General features: G+C 34.6%; 1 pseudogene; it reads right to left on the reverse strand.

The window, feature by feature from the left end:
• Positions 1-4,390: 4,390 nt before the first annotated feature.
• LOC140514629 (HAUS augmin-like complex subunit 2 pseudogene) lies at positions 4,391-10,720 on the reverse strand (annotated as a pseudogene).
• Between the last annotated feature and the right edge of the window lie 458 nt (positions 10,721-11,178).

Below are 11,178 nucleotides of genomic sequence, written 5' to 3' on the forward strand. Positions count from 1 at the left end.
TGCATGTTCATTCTCTGAATAGAATTCAAGGTACTTGAGGATGGGAACTCTACCATTTTTGTCTTTATGTCCTGAAGACCTGTCATTGTTATGTGCTTAATAAGTACTTCTTAACAGATTAATTGATCTCTAAGAACTTCAAGTTCAAGGAACTTTCACCATTCCTACCTGCTCCTTTTTTCACAACAGGCTGAACACATAAAGAGATCAAAATTGGAGATCACCAGATCAAATGACCCACAAACCAGAAGGCAAATAACTCGTGGTATATCTCTAGGTGGGTACAGGGACAGTTTTATGGTCTTATATAATGTGCAGCCCAAGAGTCACAGAAAGAGATAGAAAGATTGAAGAAAGAAAAAAAAAGAAATAGAGGGAAATAGGATCAAAAAGCATCTAAATGACCCTTAAGCTAGAAGTTAGACCTTTTGCTTCTTCAGCAGCACAATAGATAAGTCACAGAGCCTGTAGGGAAAAGAGACCTGAGATAAACCTGGTCCCAAATATTTACCAGCTGTGACCTGGGCAAATTACTTAACCTCTGAATGTCTCAGACACCTCATCTAAAAAATAGGGATAAAAATAAGCAACTATTTCCCATGATTGTTGTATATATAAAATGAGATAATATTTATAAACCACTTTGTAAATCTGAAATCATTATGTAAATATTAGGTATTATTGCTGTTATTTTTCAAGGTTTTTTAATTGCATTTATAGGATCAATCCCCCAGCTCAGAGAAGCTGTCTCTCCACTGGTCCTGAATCTAATCCTAGACTACATTTAAAACATAGAAATATGAAATGCCTATCACTCATACGAGTTTCAATTCATTACATTCATTTATTTCATACCCCTACCTAATTTCACTGAGACTGTCATAATATCCCCCTAATTTGTCTAGCTTAGTCCTGTCGATCTTTCTTCAAATCTAAGCTCTGTGCTACTGTCACACAAAGTTCCCAAATATACAGGTCTAATCACATCATTGTCCTACTCAGAAATCTCCAGTCACACTAACAGATCTTTCCTTACAATCTACCTCTCTCCAATTGCCGAGACAGGATTTCATTTTCACTGGCTTGCTAATGAATGCTTTTTCCTACCAATGAATAGGTGCCACTTCATGGAAATAAACGAGGATCAGTAGGAATTGGGAACCTAAGAAGTAACTGGGGTAATAATGGGTTTTATTTTGAGCTTTGTGTTAAGTTCAAGGAGAAAATAAGTCTGTCAGAATTATTGAAAGCATTTTTGGCCACGTATGAGGGTGAGAAGAACAAGGAGAACCAAAAACATTTTCTAAGTTGAATTATCTCTGCTTGACGCAGAAGTTAATTGAAAGGATGACTAAAGGATTTTGGTATCTTTTATTATAAAATGCTCAATATGTAACATAATCAATAATTTGCAATTTTTAATCAATAACATGGACATTTATTTTGATACCAAGTGTAATGGAAAGAGAAATGAAAGGAATTGCATTCAAATTCTGACTTACTATTGGACAAGTCATTTCACTTATATGAGAGTTAATTCTTTCTTCTGTAAATTGAGAGAATTAGAATAAATGTGCTCTAAAGTCACTCCCATCTCTAAATTTATGATTGTGGTCATTTGGAAGAAAATAAAGTTCTTACTTTTCATTTACAGTCCTTCACAAACCATCTTCACAGTTTCATATCAGAATACCTCAATAACCCACTCTATACACCTGGCAAACTAATTTTATTTCTTCTATAGTCCTTATATTCTCAAAGTTCTCTCTCTATTTACAAGTCATTCAATATTCTGTGGATGTTCTAGACATCATACCTCCATCTCTACCTGATGACCTTCTATTCATCTTTCAAAATCGAGCTCAGATACTTCCAAGAATATTCATTTGAAAACGAGGAGGTTTGACTATGTGATATCTGTGAAATATAATGATTTGAAAGCTAATCTTCTGTGGTCCCATGAATTCATTCCCTAGTGTCCTGTCTAGAAGTGCCATTCCTGTGAATTCTCAAGGCAGATTGCTGGACCTTTCTTATGCATTTATTTCATGCTTATGTATATGTATACATATAAATATGTATGTATTTGGCCAGCTAACTGGCTACCCCTACTAAATTATAAACCTTTTTAGGGCAAGAAGTGGTGATATTTATTTCTATATTTCTTTCATACCTTAACTTACTACCTTTCCTATAAATTGTGCTTTTTTAATTTAATAAAATGTAATTAATAAGACTAGGATAATAGTTTGGAATCAAGTTATAGAGGATATGAAATGTTCATGAAGGCCGTGGGGAGTAGGGAACAACTAAAAGTTTTGTTTTGTTTTTAGCAGTGAATTAACAGATAATCAGGAAAATGACTGGTACCCCAGGAAAATTAGTGTGGCAGTGAGGTAAAAGCGTATAATTAGGTTTTAAGACAGAGAGAACATCAAGGAAGGAAATGTAATTGCTTAAGAGGAAAAAAGAGACAAAAAGGGGGTAATGACAGTGGAAAGGAAGTCATACAACCTGACATCAAATCTTGACTCTGCTATTCACTACCAATATGACCTTTGGCAAAATATACAAAATCTATGGACCTCAGTTTCCTGATCTATAAAATTTGGAGACGGAACTAGATTCTACCTTACAGCACTAAATCTTATAATCCTCTAACTGGATTTAAAGAATCTTTCTAGCAATCCCAACATAAGCATTTCTCCCTACATGAAGTACTCATTGATTTCCCCAACTGATAATAATCTTATGTTTTGGACTTACGAAGAACTTTGCTTTACCCCTTTCTAATGTCGTAGAAACAGCATGGTCTAGTACATAAAGAATTGTCCTAAGAGTGAGAAAGGTCTGGTTTCAAATATTGTCTCTGACATGCACTAGCTATATAACTCTAAGTAAATTACCTAACTTCCCAGTACCCTAAACCCTTCTAAAAACGAAGGTTTCAGAGAAGCCAGCCTAGTAGGATGCTACTCCTTCTTCTAACTGCAATAAGTCTAAACTGGCTTTCTCTGCATTCTTTAATCACAATGCTCCATCTTCCTTTTCCATTCCTTCACACTATCCATGTGCCACACTCAGAGCACAATCCTTTTTTACCTTCATCTGACACCAGGACACTTCATGGAACCTTTTCTGATCCCCAAATGTTAGTGTCCCCCCTCCTAAACTACCTTGTAGCAAATAGTTTTCTGTGCGTGTGTGTATAAGATGTATGTTTATGCAGTTTATTTTCTCACATGGACTTTCTTTCTCTGCATCAGAATAAAAGTAACTAGGGGTTGTTTCATTCTTTGTACTTACATCCGCAGCATCTAGCACATTGTGGACACTTAATAAATGCCTATGGATTGATGGATTGATAATTCGCAATGGTGAAAGAGTTTCTTTTCATAAATTTCCCACACCACTGAAATCGAGGTCTATTCTAAATAAAAGTATTTGGCAGGAAGTAATTGTCTCTCATACTTTTCTATTTTTGTGTCTTATCTTCCTATTCAAAGAATAGGAAATTCTGTAACTGCAGAGAACTGATACTATCCATTAAAAAAATTATCTCATTTAGGAACTGGCCATGGTGCTATAAATGCAGTAGAAGTTTAATATATATTTGCCAAATGTTGGATAACAGAAATATAGAAAAAGCAATCTCTTTTCTTTTTCTCTTATGCTTGAAGACACATAATAAGTCCTTTTTGCTTAATAAAAACAAGAGCCAAAAATATGAAAGGACAGTAATGCACTAGTAGGCCTGATTATATTCTGAAATAATTATTGGCACCACTTCCTATAATTTGCACCTATTTCTTCTCCCTTTTTTCTTAGTCTAACTTGTTTCTACTTCTTTTCTTCCTCAGAGACTATCTCTTCAGACCTGCCAGGGCCAACAATCAATCTATTCAGCCTTTCTTCTCACTCAAGTTGTTGCTCACTACCATTGAAAGAGATCCAAATGCAGTACGGGCAACTTCAGATTCAAGTACCTTTCCTAATTCCAGAGCTTTTTGTTTGTAAAGATTTTTACTATTTTTGGTCGGTTGTAAGTATGGTAACTTAAGTATCAAAGTGTATGTAATTACTGTCTTGTCATGTGCAGGTGCTGTCAGTGACCATGAAATGCATTTTTCTTCATGTTAATATCTCTTATTCCCTTCATGTGAAAAAAAGAGATAAAAATCATGTTTGGTCAAGTTCAAGCCCCAATAAAATGAAAAAAAAGAGGTCTCATGAATACAATTAGCAAGAAAACATATAAATTCCCCCCTGATAATCAATAATGAATGGACATCAACCATACATGTAAGTAACCAAAAATAAAATAGTCACTGGTTACTTCATATCAAGAATTAGATGGCTGTGAGTTCTGGACTGGAAAGGTGGAAGGGGGTTATAGTCTTATGCTACTTTTGAAAAGATCTCCAGAAAATATTTTGGTGATAGAAGGAGAAATTTCCTTTTGTTGCTCCCTCTGCTTCAATATATTTTCTTTCAGTTCCTGTCTTTCCCACAAGACAACAATTTTGTCAAAGTCGTATCCAAATTTTTCACACTACAATCTAAACAAGGAATATTTCTTATGTCTTCAGTATGGGCTTCTAGTTTCTCAATGAAAGTTAGTTCCAGTTCTAACAATTGTACCACATACCTGTGGTAAATGACTTCTATAGGCAAGTTCTGGCACAGGAGCTTCATCAGTCAATGTCAGAGGAGCCCTCTTCTCCTTCAGTACAGTCTCCAAGTGTCGATTCATGCTTTACACAGTCTCACACTTTTGAGCTAGAAAGAAAGGATGAATGACATCTGTGGCATCCTTTTCTTGTGTTAAAAAGTCAGTTTCCAGGGCCTTCTCTGATTTTGGTTTGCAGACCTTTGATCTGCATGATTCTGGAGAAGTTTACAAAAAATATGAGTAGGATTATTACATGAATCTAGTATCTCCTAAGTGACAAACCCCAAGGTTTGAATTTGGTCAACAGCAACCACTGGATGGTTGGGAAAGTTTGCAAGACCCTAAGGCTTGGCAGCTTCTATGCCTCCCCTAACCACCTTTAACAAGCTCAAGTATCAACCCAGAGTGTTAGGAAAAATAGATGTGCAATTAAAAGAAATTCAGAAGGGGAAAAGTACAAAGAGGAAAGTCATGAATTCTGTTTTAGATACATTAAGTTTGAGGGTCTAAAAAGACATGTAACAGATTAAAATGTTTAGTAAATAATTGGAAATATAGGACTGGAATTTGAGGAAATGTAGGGAGAGGAGAGAAGAGGAACTAGCTATTACCTTCAAAGGAGGGTTTGTCTCCTGTCCAGATTTATTTGTGTCCACTCTGTCTAGCACAATGACTTAAAAATAGGTGAGTAATAAATTTTGAACTGAAAAGAAAAAACACTATTCTTTTGAGAAGGTTGACAAAGGAAGGAATGGGAGGGAATAATAACTGGATGGATGAAGGGTTTAGGATAATTGTTAAAGTATGGAGGGGAAACTTGAAGACAGAGGAAAAGAAATGAGTAAAAAAGGGAAAAATAGAAAATATAAGAGGTGAGCACTTAATAGGTCACTCACAGGGATTAAATGTTAAATGCAAAAGAGCATGGTATCAAAGGCAAAGTGAGAAAATGAACCTTGCAGGGGGAAATGTCACCTCCATAGGTCTTCCACTGAAATAAAAAAAGATGGAGAAGAGAATGGGGAGAAGATATGGAATACTTTTGAAGTGGAGATGAAATGTCATGACAGAAGAAGGCAAGGAAGACTAGGGAGATTTCAGAAGATGGTCACAAACTTTTCAGTAAACCAAGAGAAGGTCAAACATAAAAGAGAAGTTGAGTAACATTTGGTGACTTTAAAGAAAAGGTGCAGCACAAGTATTATAAGCAAATAGAATTAACAAGATATAAAGAATAGCCTGGCAAAGTAGCGATAGGGAACTGATTGATTTGTTTAGTATTAATTTTGTGGGGAACCAGGTAATCAAGGATTTGTGTCTAGCAACATTAGATAGTCAAGGCTCAGGGTGCAGGCCATCAAAGAAAGCACATCATAGGGGATACCCAGGACTGAGGATTTTCATGACAGAAAAGGTGAAATATCCAAAGAGCAAAAAATTCTATTGTATATCAGCTCTTACTACAGAAATGGTCAGGCCTAAAATCTGTGCAATTAGAACAATGGAAATCAAAAGGGATAAGATGGACTGAGATTCTAAGGAAGGACAGACATTTCCTTCAAGAAAAAGGGAGGGGGAGGTTCAGTAAGTGCTGCTGAGTGGAATAAACTAAAGTCATCTTTGACTATTGATTTTGATCTTAACACTTGGATCACTAATACAACTCCCAAAGGCCCACTTTCTAGGTGTATACATGCACATCTATAACCTGAAATTCTTTCACTCACCTCTACTGTGTTCAGTTCTTGCTCCCTTCCCTCATTGTATTCTACCCTCAGAGAAGCCAATCTGTGATGGATCTGAGCAAAGTGTTCTTCTCATCAGTAAATTTTTTCCTATCTCTTCCACATATTCTGTCACAGGACCTGAGACTTCAGGAAAACCAAAGAACTTCAAAAGTTTGCTTTTCTCCAACAGGTAATTACTAACAAACTTAAGACCTGTACAAAATTCTGCCCCACAGGGAAAGGGAGCTAATAAATGGAACTGAAAGAATAGTGACCAAAGGTTGCTGCAGAGACTAGGGTTGCCAGCCACACCCCATTTGGCCAAAATAAATGTCTCCTAGGATTCTGATTCTTTTCCCAGGGTAAACAAGAGGAGATGGTATTATAAAGAGTAGATAAGTTGATAATGATAAAAAATATATACTTTTGTTCCTTTATGTAAAACTATTTCCTTTACTCCCCCAAAACCCAATGTGTTTCCTATATGAGTAAGTTAGGGTAAGTAAAAAAATAAAGTACATAGAAGTTTCAAGGGGAAAAAGTACTTCTCTAATGTGGAATCTCAAGCAGGAACCATCGCTTAATTAAAATAAAGTAGTATTTAGAGGAGAAAGTGTGAAAACTGATTTTTTAAAAAGAAGTTTGTTTAAAATGTTAATATAAGAATCAACAAAAATCAATGATTCCTCCAAGAAATCATCAGATGAAAAGAATCAATCTAATCAATAATTTTTCAAATCCAAGACTGAAAGAACAGGGATTCTTTTAATAAGCATTCAGCTTCTGAGTGTAGGAATTAATACATGTATACATTCATTAAAATGTTAATCAATAAATTCATTATATCATTATTTATGATACTCTATTACACAATATAGGTAGATTCATAATTTTCATTTTTCCATTTATGTTCATATGTTCTGTGTTTCAAGAGTCAATCATGGAATGTTGGGTGAGCTCCCTGTGTATTCCCTAATGAATATTGAGGTAAAAATGTAAATAAAATGCTAATAAGATTACACCACTATATCACAAGGATTATACCCTCTGACTAGGTGGCATTTATACCACAAATGCAGAACTAGTTAAATGTTAGGAAAACTATTAGCATAATTCACCATAATAATAACAAAACCAACAAGAATCGTATCATTAGCTATCTCAATAGAGTCAGAAAAAGCTTTTGATAAAATACAATAACCATGCCTATTAAAAATGATAGAAAGCATGAGAATAAGTGGAACTTTCCTTAAAATGATAAGTAGAACCCATTTAAAGTCATCAACAAGCAATATTTGCAATGAGGATTAGATGGAAGCCTTGTGAGATCAGGTGTCAAACAGGGATGCTTCCTGTCACCAATATCATTCAATGTTTTTTTTTAGAAGTGCTACCAATGGTAATAGGAGAAAAAAAGACATTGAAGAAATAAAAATGGCCAATGAGGTGATAAAACTATCTCTTTTTGCAGATTATGTGATGATATACTTGTAAAATCATAGAGATTCAAATAAAAAGTTAGTGGAAACAATAATTTCAGCAAAGTAACAGGATATAAAGAAAATCCACATAAATCATTAGCATTTCTATGTGTCATCAACAAAAGCCTGCAAGAAGAGATAGAAAGAGATAAACCCATTTAAAATAACTATAAACAGAATAAAATATGAAAGAATACATTTGCCAAGCAAACCAAGGAACTGCATGAACATAATTATAAAACATTATATATAAACAGAATCAGATTTAAGTTGGAGAAATGTTAATTGCTCATGGGTGGAAGAGCTGACATTAAAAAATGACAATTCTACCTAAACTACTCTACTTATTCAATGCCATCCCGATTAAATTACCCCTGAAAAAAAATGTATTGTGCTAGAAAAAAGATAAACAGTTCATTTAGAAGATCAAAAGGTCAAGAATATCAAAAAACTTAAATGAAAAAAATGTAAAGGTAGGAGGCTTAACAGTACCAGATCTTAGATTATATTGGAAGGTGATAATTATCAGAACTACTGAGTACAGGCTAAGAAACAGAAAGGTAGCTCAGTGGAAAAGAGTAGACATAAAAAACATAGCAGCAAATTATTATAGTAACCTAGTCCTTGGCAAATGTAAAGATTTAAGCTTTGAGAATAAGAATTCAATACTTGGTAAAGAAAATTGTTGGGAAAACCAGAAAGGAGTGTGGCAGAAATTGAGTCTATACCAGCATTTTATACCCTATACCAAGATAAGGTCTAAATGCATATATGACCTAGATGTAAAGGGAGAATAGCATAAGAAAATTAGAAGAACATGGAAAATATTGCCTATAAGAGTCATGGTTAAGAGAAGAATTTATGAATAAACAAGAGATAGTATGGTGAGATGTAAAATGGATAACTATGATTGCATTAAATTAGAAAGTTTTTGTACAAATAAAAACAATATAGCCAAGATTAGAAGAAAAGCAGTTATAAACAGTTTCTCAGATTAAGTTTTCCTACCTCAAACATGTAGAGAACTTTGCAAATTTATAAGAATATGAGCCATTCCCCAATTGATAAATGGTCAAACCATATGAACAAGCAGTTTTTCTATGAAGAGATCAAAACTATAAGTAGTCATATAAAAGTGCTTTAAATCATTATTGATTAATTAAATTAAAATGACTTTGAAATGCTATCTCACACCTATCAGATTGACTAAAATGATAGAAGAGGAAAATAACAAATGGTGGAGGGGATATGAAAAAGTTGGGGCACTAATACACCATTGGTAGAATTAAGAATGGATCCAACCATTTTGGACAGTAATCTGGAATTATGCCCAAAGAGTTATAAAACTGCATATCCTCTTTGACCCAATAATGCCACTATTAGGTCTTCTTCACAAGGTGATCTGGGTGAAAAAAAAGAACGTATATAATCTATAATATTTATAGCAGGTCTCTTTGTAATGGCAAAAAAACTGATAATTAAGGGGCTGTCCATCGACTAGGGAATGGATAAAGAAGTTGTAGCATATGATTTTCATGGAATACTACTGTGCTATGAGAATTTATGAACTGGTTTATTTCCAGAAAAACATGGAAAGACTTGCCTAAAATAATGAAGAGGGAAATGAGGAGAACCAAGAGAACTTTGTATACAGTAACAACAATGTTGTTCAAAGAACAGTGGTGAGTGATTAAGTCATTCTGTATTGAGTATTTATAATATGCAAATCAACTACAAAGGACATATGAAGGAAGATGCTCTCCATTTCGAGAGAAAGAACTGATAAACAGAAGTATGCATCATATGGTTTGATAGATATGCACACACGCTCGCACATGTGTGTGTGTGTGAAATGGTGACTTTCCCTAGTGCCTTGTGGGAAGGGAGAGAGATAGTCCAGAACTAAAATACAACAAAAAATAAAATTTTAAATAAAATAAAAAGAAAAATGGGATTAGATTTACTTCTTAGAGAAAGCTAGTAAAGTGTTTTACTAATTTGAAGTGGAGAGAGCACCAGATCTGAAGAGAAGATGAACTGGGTTTGAATTCTAGTTTTAATTCTTACTCTTAGTCTACATGACTTAACTAGGTCTAGTTTTCCCCTTTTCTAAGATGGGATAGAGACTTGATTTGATAGTCCCTTTCAGCTCTATACCTATCATCCTATGATTTGAGTAATTCATGAATTCCTGTGAAGCATCATAACCAATAGCTATGGATTTTATTTGGCCCTGGCATTTTCCAAGAGTATCAGGTACTTCTCTTGACATAACTATTTAATCATTTTCTATATTAATACTGGGGCAACTAGGTAGTACAGTGGATAGAGCACCAGTGCAGGAGTCAGGAGGACCTGAGTTCCATTCTCACCTCAGACACTTGACACTCACTAGCTGTGTAAGCTTGGGCAAGTCACTTAACCCAAATTGCCTCATCCTGGGTCATCTGCAGCCATCCTGATGAATATTTCTGGTCACTGGATTCAGATGGCTTTGGAGGAGAAGTGAGGCTGGTGACGTGCAAAGACCTCCCTCACTCAAAACAAAGTCAAGTGCAAGTCATGTCATTATTTCTCTGATGGCATGGTCTTCTTCAGCAACAAAGGACAAACACACACACATATTAGTACTGCAAAAGCTTTCTGTTCTCATTTGATCCCACTAGCATTCTTATTGCATTGGTATTTTTAGGACAAAGATAGATGACCAGAAAATTTTCACATTCTCCTTTTTCAGGAATTCTATCTTGGCCCTGGTTTCTTTACTTTTCAAGCCTCTGTAAAAGTCCTTGTTAATTTGTTTATTTTGCTTTTTGCACTGTTTTACCTTCTTGTATCATCTTAACATTTTAACTTTTTCTTTCATTTGCTGATTAAGAGAATCTAGATTTCAGGTATCATTTACTTTTCTGGACTCCTTTCCACATGTTTCCTTTTTGTTGCCTTTAATTAATATAGTATTCAAGTTTTCTGCTGCATTTACCACCAAATACTAGCATAGTTTTCCAAAGAACTTGCATGTATCTTCAAAAGCTCTCAAGTCACTTCTCTTTTTTTGCTTTTTTTTCAACCTTACTTATTTTTAGTTTTCAACATTCACTTCCTTAAGTTTTAAATTTTTGCTCCCTTTTCACCTCTTCCCTCCCCAGGATGGCATGCCATCCGATATGGGCTCTACACATAAATTCCTATTAAACACATTTTCACATTACTCATGTTGCACAGAAGAATTATAACAAATGGGAAAAACAATGAGAAAGTTTAAAAATCAAAACAAAAGACAACAATCTGCTTTACT

The sequence above is a fragment of the Notamacropus eugenii genome, chromosome 7 (genome assembly GCF_028372415.1).
Source record: "Notamacropus eugenii isolate mMacEug1 chromosome 7, mMacEug1.pri_v2, whole genome shotgun sequence".
NCBI classification, from domain to species: Eukaryota; Metazoa; Chordata; class Mammalia; order Diprotodontia; family Macropodidae; genus Notamacropus; species Notamacropus eugenii.